This window comes from Porites lutea, chromosome 14 (genome assembly GCF_958299795.1).
Source record: "Porites lutea chromosome 14, jaPorLute2.1, whole genome shotgun sequence".
Taxonomy (NCBI): Eukaryota; Metazoa; Cnidaria; class Anthozoa; order Scleractinia; family Poritidae; genus Porites; species Porites lutea.
The window spans coordinates 4,523,621-4,540,139 of record NC_133214.1 but is presented as its reverse complement, the minus strand read 5'-3'; the positions used below and the strand labels follow the sequence as shown (position 1 = coordinate 4,540,139).

The following is a 16,519-nucleotide window of genomic DNA, read 5'->3' as shown; positions in this document are numbered from 1 at the left end:
CTATCCGGGATTTATCGTCTGGAGGAGAAGTCCCGAGTGTCCGAAGACGACGAATTTCCTATGGGGGTCCGGGGGCATGCCCCCCGGAATTTTTGAAATGAATGTGCGCTAAGATGCAATCTGGTGCATTTTGAGACAATTTTGAGAAATGTTACAGTGTGTACACTGACCTCGTCGCATCTGGATGATTTTTCCGATATAGTTTACTGTACTGATGACAATATTTTTTGGGGGGGAAGCTGAGCATTTTTGAGGGGAAGCTTCTTCCCCTCAAATACCCTAGATAGAACCCTGCTTCTACGGCTACTGCGACTGCCGCTGCCGGGTTACTTATCAGTAACGCCTCCTTTGCGCATGACTGCACGGATAGCCTTGGTTGGCCGGCTTGATCTTGTTTCTCCGATATTTCCAGAACATGACCAAGAATTGGGAGTCAAGGAAAATATGCGTTCATATAGGTCATGGAAAACTTGGAAAGTCATGGAAATTTGGAATTTCATTTTCTAGGCCTGGAACGTCATGGAATTTAATTTTAGGTCCTGGAAAGTCATGGAAAATTACATTTATGTTTGGTATTTTGGTTACCGCAAATGCCAAGGACAAAGTACAACAGATAAAAGCAATTTTTAAGGGACACCAGAGTTTGCGTCTGTTGAACTGCCGTGATGGGATATACCCTTTTCAGATTATACGATTAGAACTAGAATTAAAACTGAGTTAGATAAAAAACAATACCCTAAAAAAGAAAGTTTTGAAAAACGCCAGCGCCAAACCCAAGGTCATGGAAAATTGAAGAGGTCATGGAAAAGTAATGGGAAGTCATGGAGTTTGAACCTGGGGGGGGGGGGGGGCACTTGGGTATTTTTTGGGTGGGTATGTGCCGCCCGGGACTCCAACTTGGCACCCCGTTCTAAAAAAAATTACCCTTAAAATTGATACCCCGTTCTAGAATTCGCCCTAAAACTGATACCCCATTCTAGAAATGGGCCAATTTTTTATACTCCGTTCTAAGGTGCAAAGAGTACAACAGTTTGCTTGTTAACGCATTGAACCGTATTTTTAAAAGCAATCTGTCCTTGAATAATTTCAAATGGCTGCTTAAAAAACTGGAGCTTTCGTGCGTTCGAAATATTATACCCCGTTCTAGAAAACGCCCCTGAAATGGATACCCCGTTCTAAATGAGGAGCTTCAAAATCACGACCCCGTTGGGCGGCACATACCCGTATAGGTAATGTATGGGAGTACCCCCGCCCCGGGAGTTTGAAGAGCTCAAAAGAGTACGAACCCTGACATATGAACTACCCCTGATAAGAGAGAAAGCGGCTTTAGAGTGATGGGCTCTTTCCTTTGGTTAGTTAACATGTCCTTTTTGGTGTCCCGACAGAGTTCAGCTGTTTCTGTCACCGAAATGTGACGAGCGAACTGATATTGGCTGCCCTTGATCCAAAGCCAGACACCTATTCTGTCAGATCCTAGACCTGTGCATCGGTCAAAGTCATGGTCCGAGATCCAGGCATCGACATTTTCTGGTGGAGGCCTAACATGACAGTCATAAGGTAAGTGAAGCAATCCTTGTCTTTTTCGTTACTAAATATTAGTATAGATACGCGCTGTAGTCATCATCATCATCATCATCATTGATGATCATCGCTCCTCATGCCAAGAGGCGCATAAGGGTATCACGGTGTCTGTCCAACCCGTCCTGTAAAGTGCTACTGTTCTGGCGATACTCCTGCTCGTCCAGCCTACCTTCTTCAGCCCTTTCTCGACAGTCCTCCTCTATTCGTTAATTTTCTCATTATTTTAAGTTTTTTACATTACGTTCACGATGCATGTGGTGTCAAAATTAGCAAAATCAAGTTGTCTTTGGTGTTCCTCCTGCTCTTCGACCCTGAAGCCTCCAACCTAGCGCTGTTATTTATTCGTTCTCACCTTTTACTGGGGTTGCTATGGACCCGACCTGACTAGGGGCTTCCAGTAGGCTTTGACCGCAACGGCTTCATATCGGCCTCTACAGCAGTCACCTCAGTTTGATGGTCTCGGGAACATGTGGCTTTTTACAATGGAGGGTCGTTAGTCCTACCCCAAACCCTTAGACCTCTTCCTGGGTGCCTCTACCAAGAGTATAAGTCTCCAATCGCAAGCCGTCGGGCCATGATCAGGTGGTGACGTCATCAAAGCAGAGATAAACCGTAGTGCCCTCGGAAATTTTCGGTGTACGGAAGCTCACACCTCTTAAGATGGTATTAATTACACGGCTTTCTAACATTTGAAAGCGCCTCGATTTCTAAACTGGCGATCAGTTAGCTGGACCCAAATTTTTACAGTGCAGGGGTTCGCCAAATCAAGCGGATCGACCATTCAGTAATTTTGTCCAGCACGTTTACTTGCTTCGTTAGGTAGTCGTTAGTTTAACAACAGTTACGGCTGTTAGCATCTTAAAGAGGTGCGTCGCGGAAAGCTCATCGCTCCTTTGAAATTAGCAAGAGAACCCCGAAAAGCATTATCCAATTTTTTCTTTGACTCCTTGGTTGATTGGTTCATTTTATTTGACACTATTTACATTAGATGTTCACAGATGTAAGTTGTAACAATTATAGATTTAATTACAATTACAGAACCGAGTTATTGCTATATTGAACGTGTGTGGTGGCCAAACTAGCATCTGCTTTCGACAGGTTGGCCACCACCTACTTTAGAATAAACAAAAACAAGCTGAACTTAATTAGAAAGGAATCATAAAACCTGAGACTAGCATAATATTATTTAAAGATTGAGATAAATTAGAGATATATTGAACCTCCACCGCTGATGCAAGTTTTTCGCATTTGCATCGGAGTCTCACTAGATCTGAGATTATTAAAAAATGTGCTGCTAGGCGAACTTTATTCTCTTTTCATGTATTCTTTATTCTTAACTTAGGCAATAAGTAACTTTGCTTTTGATCGGCAACGTCGGTTGAGAGCAGTTGCCCAATTTTATATTCTAACCAGTAGCTTGTGTGAGAAACTGGCATTCATCACCGAGGAATTATTAAGGTTCCAGTACTCGGTTGTTTACTGTTAAGTACACAAAAATGGTGGTAAACCGCACAAATGCCTTATTTGTACTAGAAAAGATTAAAAGCTGTTTACATTCGTGGTTGAGTACTCGCCCCGGTTTTATTAGAACGGTTGCCAATCAAAACGCTTACAGCCCGGGGGGGGGGGGGGGGGGACTCCGCATACGGAAGGGGTGGGGCTGCTCGTCGTCTTGCTTAGGGGTGTAAATTTCGGATTTTGGTCTCACTTAGGGTGTTCTGGGCAAAACGCCATCATGTTTAGCCGTGAAGGTCTCGTTTAGGGTTGCACGCGAGAAAATACAATAATATATGTATTGTCTGTGTTTAAAAATGGTCTCTTTTAGGGGTCCAAAAAAGCTTGGGCCACGCCCAGATCGGTACAGATCGGTTTAATTCAAAATTTCCGACGACCATCCCCACCCCTTTCAAATGCGGAGTCCCCCCCCCCCCACCCGGGGCTTACAGAAAGCATAGTGACGTCATCCTTCCGTGATCTAAAATATCATAATCATTCATCGAAAGGAAATGACAGTCCATCAAGCTGATTTTCCGCAATTTGGAGATAATGCGTCAGTTCTATTTAAGAAATGTTCGCTATTTCATTGATAGTAACCGTGATTTCTAGCATGAGAACTGCCACCACAAAACCTTAAACGTTCGTGTGGGCGTCCATCTTACCAGTTCAAACATTTTCTTGCCTTGCGTGCTGGGTTTCACATCACTGGTTGATAAACAATGTCACTTGTGTTCCATATAATATGGGCTTCCTCTAATGGAATATCGACTTTGTACCGGGTGGTCTTCAAACTTGCATGTCTAGTCTGTGTCTTTTCGTCTAAGCCAAGCATTTTGTATTCTTAATAATCGTCGAATTGGATAGTATTTCCTTATTAATGTTTTAGACGTTGAGTGGGTTTTGGCTTATCCGCTCCGTCAGTTCCTGTGCTAAATACTTGTATGTGAAATGTTTTGGTGCATTTTCTAGCCTGCGAATACAGCCGTTTCTTCTTGCTCCTCGCCGCGAGGGGCGTTTAGGGAAACGTCCCAAGCGGCGAGAAACAAGGAGAAACGGCTCTATTCGCAGGGTATGCATTTACAGGCGTGAATGACAAAATGAAAACAAAATACGGGAACAATTTGTTACACCTTTCAACAGACAGTTTCTCAGTTTCTTAGTGGAAGAGGAAGAGCTACACGTTATAAGGCTAATTTTTAGTGGCCCCCCAAGACTACAACCTCCTCAAGTTTATTTCAAGGGATCTTTATTTTGGTAGTCTCGTTCAACCTAATCACTTTACTTCCTGATCGTCTACTGTGATCCCGACGATTGCTGTTTCTGCTTTTTTATTTCAATTTTGCCCTCAGCTCTTTTAGAGGGTACGTTTGGGCTTGCTGACCGCCCATGTTCTGATCAAGATGTAAAAAAAAACTCTTGAGTAGGGTAGATTTTACTAGCTCAAGACAGAGGTCACGGAAAATTGTTGTTTTAGGATTAAATAACCCTTTCCCGGTTTAGCATTATCTCGCCAGCTAAGACAGGGAAATAGACGTATTATCCCTTCCAAGTCAGATATTCTATATCAAGAGAGGATAAAAGACCCTTCTCTGACCTTCTCTACTCTCTTGTCGTTATATATTATTGGTGTTTTTCTTCTTGTCTTTGGTCACAGCTTGCGCCGTTAGCTAAGCACCTTTCATTTGGTTTTCATTCTTTCTCTTTTCAGATGTCATGTGAATGTAAACAGCATATTATTAATGCCCTTCAGGGCTTTTCAAAAATAATTTACAACAGTGTGTGTCTGCTTGTTGCGCAGTTTACAGTTGAAAGAGTTATGAGTTATGAATGCTATGCTACTGCTAGTAATGTGAAATCAGAAAGAAAAAAGGGTTAGTATCACTGCCAGAGATTTGATACGTCGCTGGCAGTTCTTTTGCGTCCAGTCCCACTGAGTCTTCGAGTAAAAGTATTTTTAGACAGGGATACGGTAGCCTTTGCACAGCCGCCCTCTCTAAACAACAACCACGGCGACAGCTACGAAAACGTTACTTAAAAGTGAATTCGCGCTGCCTCAAAGTTTATCGTGCTTATTCCATCTCGTTTAATTCGTCAAATGTTGGCAATTTTTTTTGGCGTTGAATAATTCTAAAGGACTGTATCAAAGTTGAGGAAAAGAAAAAGAAACGTCTTGTGTTCCCGTGCTTGACAAAACGTGATATTAGGCACTTTCACGTTTAAGTCGTGCAATGAAAAAATTAATGTAAAAGAAATGTACAAAAAAGCGTGATGTATGTCAAAGTTGTTGTTCTGCTAATATAGACCTAATGCTTTTTTGCCGTTGCCGTTGTCGTTGGCGTCGCCGTCGTCGTTGCTTAAGCTCCCTAAAAATAAGCGGAAGGAGCGGCTGTACACAGGGTAGGAGTACGGGTTTTCGTCCTTGTCTGCGAACACTAGATAGTCTTTCTATTGGCAGAGTTCCCAGGAAAGGCAGCACGTTCACCTTAGTTGTTGAAAAATAAACCCGAGTGTTGGTCTGATCTGGTAAGGAATGGAACGCGGGCCTTTGGCTACCCAGGTGACCGTCTAAGAAAAACTCGGCGTGGAGTTTAGTTTAGAATGTGCAACAGAGGAAATGTAGTGTTATTTTTGGGCATGTTTTGACAGGTCATATTTGATTAAATACGATGAATTTTAACTATGGTGATGCCCTGAACTATGGAACTGATAAGTATGTATGTAAGCATGTGTCAAAGATGCGTTTTCCAACACTTTTTTTAAACCTCGAGTACATATTAAAATTAAAGCCATATGTACAGAGATGTAAACTGATAGGTTTCAAACCACAAAACATGTTGAAATTTGGATGAGCCTCGCTGAAACAAATCGTCAAATATGACTTGTCTGGGTAACTTTTCATCAGTACATACACTGAAGCCATTTGAAATATTTCTACTGGTATCAAACACCGACTTGGGTATCCAATTTCCCCCCCAAATAGCTTTACCCTCCGGCTTTGCTCCTAACATAGCAGCGTTTCTATTTTTAAGTTTCTCTATAAAATCCTCATGTTGTTATGGATTTCTCGGTCATGACATTCCCGAGAGAGACTCGCTGCATGCTATCATTCAATTAAAATCTCATTGCACTAGCATGCTCCTGTAATACAAGATGTTTTTCTGTTTCTTTTGCCAGAGAAATGAGTATTTTTAACTCTGAGTTTCAGCTTTAAAGCTGACGACAATAAAAATGAAAGTAGATCTTTTCTATAAACGTACACAACCACACTTGTCCGTGACGCTTCACAATCATGATATGGTAAAAAAGAATGAAGCCAAAAAACGTACAAAAGAAGACGATGTAAAACATTGAAATCTAAAAATATACCTCAGATAGTGGATATTGTCCTTAACAGGACAGGGGCACCCAACCTCAAATATCTGTTCGGAAGACGATTTGAGATCTAGAATTTTCGGAACATTTGTCGTAAAATTAATTTCTTGCTTGCCTGCCTCTTCTAGGATTTTCGAACATCTAAAAAATGGTATAATTGCCCATTTTTAACGGATGTTTACCCCAAAAAGGTCACCTAGAATTTTCGGGCGCCTTTTTTCTGGCTGAAATTTTCGAAAAGGTAAGTTTTGATCCGTATAATTTTCGGATCACTAGACTTTCAGCTAGGAAATCCGAACAGATAAAAAATTTTTAGGGGATAAAAATGTGCCCATATCTTGCGTTTAAATACTAAACTACGTTCAACAATGCTATGTTTAAGTGGTTTTGAACTATATTCTCGTTGGGTGCCCCTGACAGGACGATACACAACATTAAATCTAGACTGCTATTAATAAACATTCTTTCTGATTAATTTGTTTCGAGTACGCCGCCCAAGGTGATTGCATACAGCACTACAGAATTCATAGTGTAAACTGAGTAGAATTTTTTCAGAGTGCCTGAGAATCCTAGAGGTTTTCTCGAGGCTCGAGAACCCACAAAAATAGATTGAGATTGCGAGATCAACTTTCCCCGACATCTATTTTTTGAACAGCCGATCGCAGCCGTTTTTAAAAAAAGGTATTGAGGCCATCCTTGTCGTATACCCGGGGTCGTATAGACCTTGTCACGGTTTTCGACGCCATCTTGACGAGTAGGCAAACGTGTGAGAAATTACAGTGTTTGTATGAGAATCTAATGTCGAATAATTTCCGTAAAACGGCTGTTCTGAAAAAAATATGACTTGTGAACTAAAGCTACAAAAAAAAGGATTGTACTAAAAAATTTGGGGGGCGTACCTATGCTTAAATTTCTCCATGGGCTTTCTTTAGATTTTCCATATATTTGTCTGTAATTTTTTCCCGGGAACAAAGTGGTTCTAGGTCTTCTAGCGAATGTATCGCCCTCATTTTTTTTTTTCAGTAGATTCTTTAGGAGTGAAGCTTTAGTTTATAATTTATATTTTTTCAGAACAGCCATTCTACGGAAATATTCGACATTAGATTCTCATACAAACACTGTAAATAATTTCTCACGCGTTTGCCCACTCGTCAAGATCGCGTCGAAAGCCGTGACAAGGTCTATTTGTACGCGATGTTGACATAGCGGATCACAAATGTCTTTACTTGTGTCTTGTCAATACAGGCATGACAAAGAATATAAATATATAAAAAACAGTGATAGCAATCAGCGTTCGACTAATTAATTGCAAATTGGACAACATTTTGATTTAAGGTTGTCTTTTGTTTTATCAACGCTGACTATCGATGTAATCATATAACGAAACGATAGGCTTTCAGATGACACCCCTTGGAAACGATAGCAATACGCATGAAATTCGGATATTCGAGAAATAAATATTGAATTTTTTGATGGGATTTTGTCCCACTACATCTTCAAATCTTGTACAATCGACCTTCAAAAAGGAAAGAGAAATACTTTCACAAGGGTCAGGTCCAATATTTAATGCTTTTTATATATAATTTTTCTATGGGAACGCACCTCCAAGAGTGGCCTAAATCAAATTTACTTAATTTGCTCCATTACTTTGTAACCCAAATGTATAAGTTTTAGTTGCTAAGTTCAAAAAACAAATACACAATGTTAAGCATCAAACAAAATTAGTCTTTAAGAAGTGTCATTAAACGGATTTAATCCATGGGCTCAAAATAGTTCTAATAAAACTACCCTAGAGGAAGCTTTAAAACTTAGACGTTCTTAAGAATGACTCTGGAAAAAGCACTAAATCCTTTCCCTGCACTAGTTAAAAAATCAAAACTTAACTAGTAAACGTTTTTTAGTAAAAGAGGTCTAATCAGTAGCCAAAGGCTGTAGTAGAACAGGAGCGCCTTTGCCATAAAAAAAGGGTGGGACAAAGATGAAACGGTGAGGTTTTACCACAGTAAAAGATGGAGTCTGGTATGGTGGTTCTAACTTTCGAAAGAGACTATGGTCTGACCACCAGTATCGCTGTGTATGATACTGTTTCTTTTGCTGTACAAGATGGTTTGAACTTTCGACTCAATTGAAAGCTACTTAGAAGTAACTTCTTGTGGTACCATTTTAATGCTGTACATGGTGGTTCTAACTTTTGACACTGGACAAAATCCTTTGGTGTGACCATTCAAAGGAAACCTCTTTGGCAGTACATGGAATGACTTGATTTTCATCTTGAATTTAGAATGTTGGGTCCACATGAAATATGTACTTTGGGCCCAGGGGTGTTGCCTTCCCGGCCGGAACTGACATATGGTTTTTTACTGGTAAGGGTGAGATTTTGTTTTCGTCCAGTTACCCAAGATTCAAAATATTGTAACGGTACACATTTTCATGTGAAACCGAGTCTTGGCATCGCAATGTGAACATTACAGGAGACTGGAGGTCAATGTATATCACATCAACTTTAGTGAGTGACGAGGCCAATTCCGGAAACCAAACCCTGTCACAATTGCTGAGTTAAGCAAAGGTCGCGGTTGTGGTGGATTCCAAAGCATCGTGATTGTTCAGCGTTCTGTTATGAACTGCTTGCACTGGTATCTTTGGAAAGGGATAGCATGGTGGACTCTGTCTCGCCAGGCCTTACGATTATTTGCTGGCACTGTCTAATGGTCTTAGTCCATGCATCGGCGAGGCGAGTGCCTTTCAGTTCCAAAGCGTCTTTCTGCCTCTCTCTTCTTACCCCTTTATTACGATGGCCGGAGAGCAATGCGGCGAGGCCTTTGACAGGCGGTAGTCCTTTGTTCTGGTGGCACGCCTTAAGGAGCATAACCTTAATATTGGTCACTCCGCTTCAAATGAAGGCCTTGTATGTTCGTCCGATGTTGAGTTCGTTCGATGTTGCTTCCCATCCAGTGGATGTTGAGGATCGTGTGCAACAGCGCTAATGGAACTACTCTGGCAGGCGCACGTGGGAGGGTACGTGACTGAGGGCTATACAGGATAGTCATCAACACAATAGCCTTGGATACACTGGTCGGTGTGTCTCTGTTGAAGTTATTCTTGTGGCACAATTTTGCACAGTCATGCAGTTGTCCACTTCCTTGTGACAGCGGAGGAAACCACCACACCAAAAGAAACCACCGTACCAGGTATCCGAACTGATTAACTTTTTCCAGCCCTGCGTTCTTAAAGGAGATGATCTGTGGATGCTTCTCCTATTCGGTGTCTGCCGGCTGGTGGAGACTTAAAGTCTTCTTTACGACGACGTACGCTGACGACCAACAAACTGAAGAGATCATGTTCATGGCAGAATGTATGGCTGACGTAGTGTGAGTAACGTAGGCAGTGTCGTAAGCAAAAAAAAGTTGCCTTCACAGTTTTACTAGAGTTTCTGCTTCGGTCTTCAAACGCCTGTAGATGAAAAGACTGCTGTAAGTACATGGCTTAATAAGAGTTGGTCTAAAATTCATCACTGGTAAACGGTCCTCGCTGACTATTTTCTTAAAACATGTATTCTCGATTATCAAAATAATCCTCTCTTGCCTTAGCCATGATTAAAATGGGAGTGAGAGGTTAAGAGGCAGACAGTAGAACTGCCATGGGTGAGACTAGACTTTGCAAAAACCCGCTTTGTTTGGGTTCGTTACTCGTTTCGCACGACTTCGTCTCTCAAGTTAAAGTCGGCGTGTCGGCAAGTCTTCTGTGAGACGTGGACAGGTGGAAAATGGTCCATCGGGTTTGGACTTTAACTTATTACCTAATAAGTTAATTGATAGCTCCAATCCATACCTCCAGATTCTCTCCTGTTTACCAGAGTCCGAGAACCGTGAGCAAGAGATTGTTATGGTATACCTAGAACAGGACGCTTTTGCACCTTTGTCGTGAAAGACGACAGTGAAGGTCCTGTACTGTGCTGTACTGTACTGTACTGCTGCTGTCTACTCAAGTTCTGACAACTCCAACAACAACAAGCTTAATCTCAAGTTCTGAAACATTGTCGGTTCTACAGACCTGAAGGAGCCCTATACAAACAGCATCTAGAGGTTGATTACCTGTTAGGACAGATAAGAACAACGGGAGCAAGGGTGGCGCATTGGTGAGAGCACTCGCCTCCTTCCAATGTGTCCTGGGTTCAAATGCGGGCATCGACGCCCTATGTGGGTTTGTTGCTGGTTCTCTCCTTTGCTGAGAGAGGTCCTTTCCGGGTACTCCGCTTTTCCCCTCTCCTCAAAAATTGATATTTCCAAATTCCAATTCGGCCAGGAATGGTAGACGAAGAACCACTTTGTGGATATGCTACCTCTATTTCGTTATTTGTTGTTATTTATTTAATATTTTATTTATTTATACGAGAAATTGATCACTAAAGCCAACAGCCGTCTAATTAAATTTCTGCTAAATTAATTACGATATCTTGGCGTTTTGTCCGGCGTGTTTGGCTTCTTTCGGAAATTACATTTAGATGGAATGATTAATAGCCTATTTGTACACGACAGTTGAAATACTATACTGTGCGTGAAATTGAGCAAGAATCTTGAAGAAGCTAAACGTTTGGTCAACTTCTAACTTGGAGAAAAAACGTTTTTAAGCAAAAGCGGCTCACCGTCGACCTTAAAACTCGAAATGACGAGACACTTAAATTAGATCTTATTGTGTACTTTATGAAATTCCTTTACTCGACGGCAGGTAACCCAAGCACGAAATATGAGCGGTTGCACTGTGGCATAAACGTTGTAACGTGAGGAGCCCTTTACGATTTGCAGGCTCTTTTAAACCTATAAAACTTGTCAGGATATTGTTTAACATACAAGTGAAGTTAGGTAAGCCGTCTTTGATTTGATTTGTTATCGACTGATTAGATTTCAAAGGTTACGCGACATTACTAACGGCCATATTTTGAGCCTGGGCTACCTGGTCTACCTGGGACTCAGCACGCTCTTCCTCTGTTAGCCGCCAGCAAATAGATTTATTTTGATTAACAGCGAGACCTTTGCTGAGACAAATTAGGTTTACGAAGCGAAGCAAGGTTACCGATCAATAATATGGTTTAATGAAAAACATATTTCACTACTGGCTATTTTTTTACTAAGAAACTTTTCTTGGGTAGAACGAACAGCCATTCTAGCTTGAGATACAGGGCAGAAGTTTTGTTAAAAGGAGTGAAAATATAAAAAATAGCACAATGTAAGGCCAGGACTGAAAGTAAATAATGTACCAGCTTTTTCTTGATCGCCTATCTCAAATTAAATCCAGACCTTAGTTAAACTGTAATCATTTCCATCTTTTGTAGAGCAGTCAATACAGCACTTTATCTTCAATCGCATTTGTCGTTTTGAACTGTAAAATCAATTTTATTGCCGCCATCATACGGCAAATCGACGTGAGAATTTGGAATTTTCCTAGAGTGATCATTTTATAGTAGTCAATAGGAATTTTCTATCAAGTGGTTATTCAGATTGGAGAAGCTATCTATCATGAATTACAGCTTTCATCGGCTTTCTGCATGTCTTTTGCACCCCCCAACCTTGAAGAAAGGCAATGCTAAATGGCGCCGGCATACTAGAGTTTCATTTTAGACAGACGTAACTTATAGGCGAAGTTATAATTGTCCACGTCTTACCGCCCACTCACAACAGCGTGGGAAGTCAGGCTATAACTGTGATGATGACTCACTAACATGCTTTATTCTACCAGTTGTTACATGTCTGATGTTTTAGCCGTGTTCACTGCAACACTTAAAGAGCCACTGGCCAAATTTTACACACGGCAGGTTTGCGATTAGAAGGAATCACTGCTAAGTTGAATTTTGAACTCCTAGTAGTGAAAAACGGTCGTTTGAGTAGTTGTTCTTCCTTTGTTCTTCGTGAAATACCCAGTTAGATTTCGTTATTTCCCCTTTAAAAAGCCGAATTTAGCTTTTTTTTTTTAGCCAGAGCATCGTGAAATAAGACCAACTTAGTTAAAAGAAAGTTGACGTGTGAGCATTTTGCCAATGCATGTGAATAATTACGTTTATGACTTCCTGAACTGCTTTTTAAATGTCTCCGGTGTGATGTCGTGTGGGGTAACTAATTGGTTTCCAAAATTTCCTCTATCTGCTCTCTAGTTACATCACAAAAGCAATACGTGTTCACTGAAACTAGTGGTATTAAATTAAACTGAAAGGCATTTATCACGAGAGATAAGGAAAGGAAGACGTTGATGCGGGAACACTTTAACAACTATTACGCCATCAGTTCAGTCTGAAAAGGAACCAACAATCAATTGGCGATAATATCGCACCAGGGTAAGAAAAAAAAGTACTCAGTAATCGTATAGAGTTATATTTAAAATCAAGAGCTGAACGTTATGTGGTTGTCTGGTCCTTATCTTTCTTTAAATGGAGTTTTTAAAATGAACTGGGGTGGCTTTTTCGGATGGTTGGTTAAATGGCAAGAACTGAGTTGTATCACTGGTTTTCTTTGGATAAACAGGCCACCATAAAAGGTGCAACTGAAAAAGCGCCAGCCTTTTAGAGCAAGAAACTGTGGGTAACTGCATTTTCTTGGTGTAACCCTCATTGCATTTATTTCAAACTTGATGGACGGGGCATTTGCTTGAAGTTTGTTGATTTTTTTGAACACGTGCTTTCTTGAGAAGGGTTTTTATTCTTTTTTTCCTTTACAGCTATGTATCTTGCCCTTGATCATAAGTTTATTAAAACACCCAAATATGTGTCTTGGGGCCTTTATTTAGGGGCTCTTTTACAGCCCTGTCTTCAGACCTTGACACTTCGTTTAATCGACAAAAAGTACAGTTTGTCGATACATATCTAGTGATGAACCTACGCTTTAAGTTGGGACCTGGTAACCTGGCAGAGAGGAATAGATTAGTGGAATAAGAAGCGTTGCTGTATTCTGCAAGATTAAAATTGCTCTTTTGCAAGATAGTTTCAAGCAACATTTTGTGTTGTCCTAAAATAGAGAAAGCTGGCCACTAATTGTTGTGTGTTGGCTGAAACGGTCAACAGGGTTGAAATGTCGAGCGACAGGGTCTTGTCATTTCTTTCAACATTAAGCTGAGGTGGATATGGGTTACTTATTTGCCAAAAAATGACTAAATAAACAACACGAGCCACCGATAGACTTTTATAAGGTGATGTTACACGGGACAATTCGCAACGACGATTTTTAGCAAAACGCAACGTTGGAACATCGTTGCAACATTGTCTTTTAACAGCTGCAACATTGTTCCAACATTGCAACGCTGTGTTTCGCTAAAAATCGTTGTAAATCGTCCCGTGTAACATCACCTTTACGGAGTTTTTAAAATTGTGCGTCCCGTTTTTGTCCTCGTTGGTAAAGTCAACTGCTTAAACTCATTTGTAGGCTATGCATTTAATCGGACCAGTCGCAGAGGCGTACGTGTAAGATGCGCTTGCGTTTGCTGCTGAGAGTTCAAGTTCAAGTTCATTTATTCACACTTATTCAATTACAATACAACAACAACAAGGGAAAAAAAAGAAGAAGTAAAAAACAGAGCTAACTGCACATTGAATTAAACATAACAAAGGAAAAGAGTGTGTAGCAGCCAAAGGAGCCAAGCTTTCGAGTTGGCTACTACCATAGAGCGGTTAAAAGAGGGTGGAGGTTATACAGTACTTATAAAAAAACTATTTAAATGAAATAATTAAATAAATAGAGCTAAGTAACAGATTAGGGTTGTTCAAGATGCCTGACTGTCAAGTAGAAAGAGTTTATATTCTTTTTTAAGACTGTTTAAGGGGAGACACCTAATTTTCATAGGTGTTGCTTCCCCAGATCTGTGATGCCACTACACTAAACCTTGCCAGGCCATAATAAGTTCTGGAAAACGGTCTGCACACGTTTTGATTAGTGGCATACCTAGTATTATAATTATGTACAGCTGAAGCAGGTTGAACTAAGTCATAGAGGGCAGGAGGTGTATCCTTTTTTTGATATTGAATTTTATGCACAAGAGCGCCAGAGAGATCAGTATTTAGTCACTTTTCCTTTTTGTATCGCCTCCAGAAAATATATGACCTGCGTCCTTGCTTTAAATCACAATTAACAGAGCAACACAATAAAAGGGCAAAGGCTTGGTTACAATATTTAACCTTGGCAAATTCATTTCCCACATTGGATGGGCAGATGTGTAATTTTTATGCAACTTAATTAGTTATAACAGAATTTCCACCGACTCCACCACTGTAGACACTGTGATGAAGGGCGGACAAGTTGGCACACACCTCATGGTTCTCTTCTTGATTAGTTACTCTGTCAAAAGGCTAGGATAAAAATTCATCGAAATTTCTAAATTCAGTTTTGTGGAATGCTGTAAAACAAACAGTACCGCGTGAAAGTACTGCCTTAAAGCTTTTACTTGAATGGTGACACCTAAGGATTTCATCTGAAAACGCAAAATTTAGAACCGTCTTGAACAGCATAATAAACAGTTCCACAGGAAAGTACTACTCAGTAGCTTTCATTTGAATGGTCACAGAATAGGATTTCGTCCACAGACTCAAAAGTTAGAACCACCTTGTACAGCATAATAAACAGTACCACAGGAAAGTACTGCTCAGTAGCTTTCATTTGAATGGTCACACCATAGGGTTTTGTCTGTAGACTCAGAAGTTAGAACCAAATAACGACTCTCTATTAGTTGACTCTGAGGGGACAAGCGTTAAGCCGATTGTAGGTCACTGCATTTTTCCCCACGGGGCAATTCGTATTAACGTTTCTCCGTTTGCCCGTTCGTTACTTTTTGGCTTTTCTATAGTTATCTTGATTCTCACTTACCACGGGTTTAGCCTTCGTAGCAACAACAGCGTAAAAATAAATTTCTATCATCTGGTATATCATAATCTGTGATAAATTGTATACAGCCAATAGTGATGAGAGGTCTTTATTTCCAGGCAGTCTGCCGCGGGGTCCTGGGAGATATTCATTGTAAAGGGTTTCGTTACATAACTGCCTTACCAAAAAAACTTTACTCGCTTGACGTTACATAACTTCCTTACCGAGATGTTGAAAGAAATGACAAAGAAAGGTGCGTTAATGAATCACGCTCCATTTTAACCTTCCAAATCATTCTAACCAAAACATGTCACTCTTCGGTCTCTCCTACTGCAAGGCAACACGGGAAGCTGCAAAAATGTTAAACAAAAAATTATCTTGCAACTTGGCACTTATCTTTGCCCGGAATCAGAGAACGCTGGTCCTTCAACTCATTCATAATTAAGATTATTTTACCATGTTCCTCTGGTTCCTACCAATCGTGTTTCTCTACCCTTCGATAAATAAACCACATACAACCCACGGTTCGCCGATTCGTTCTGACGAAGAGCTAGCGCTGGAAAAGTCAGCTTTTCACTTTTTTTTATGGTTGTGAATTGCCTTTTGTCAACACAGTGGGTGTATTATAAGCTTTTTGAATTGCCAACGGACGATTTTGGCGATTTTACATCTCCTAGAATTCGTTTTGGGTTTCCTTTCTTGTCTCTTTAAGCCGACTGAGGGTACGGTCAACGTTTACGTTACGCAGGATCTTTGCCTCTTTTCTATTTGCAAGCTTAAAATGGAGAGGAGATGTCGTTACGTCACGTTGCCATGGTAGCAAAATTTTTGGATGACAACAAACCGAAAATTCATTTAAAAAATAAATTCGCAATGTTTCAAACTTCATCGATCTTATTCAATTTCATTTAATTTGTCAAATTCTGGCGACATTTTCTGGATTGAATCCGAAAGTACCGTGTCTGACGTTAGAAAAAGAAGAAGAAACTTTTCACGGTTGTGTTCACTTACTCCGTGAAGTGGGCGCGTGAAGTAGGCCATTTGCACTAAGAGGTCATGTGACATCGTTTTTATAAAAATGAAATTATATGATTTTGCCTTCGAAAAACGATTAGTGGGTCATATCTTAAACAAAATAATAGTGATTTGGTTTTTCAAACCCGCACCATCTTTTTTTAAATGAGTAAGTTCGTAGCTGGTCACGTGAGCAAAATGTGAATTACCTCTTTCTA

The 16,519-nt window shown here is 40.4% G+C and overlaps 1 protein-coding gene across 2 annotated transcripts in view; it reads left to right on the top strand.

Annotated features, from left to right (window-relative positions):
- Window positions 1-1,430: 1,430 nt before the first annotated feature.
- The window catches only part of LOC140925114 (uncharacterized), a 30,830-nt gene continuing 15,741 nt past the window's right edge, over window positions 1,431-16,519 (top strand). Inside the window, exon 1 of one of the 2 annotated variants that reach the window (XM_073375068.1) lies at window positions 1,431-1,557. The gene's annotated coding sequence lies outside the window, so the exon portion shown is untranslated. Of the gene's footprint in view, window positions 1,558-12,621; window positions 12,776-16,519 lie in introns of those variants that run through there. The other variant, XM_073375067.1, reaches the window with a different exon arrangement.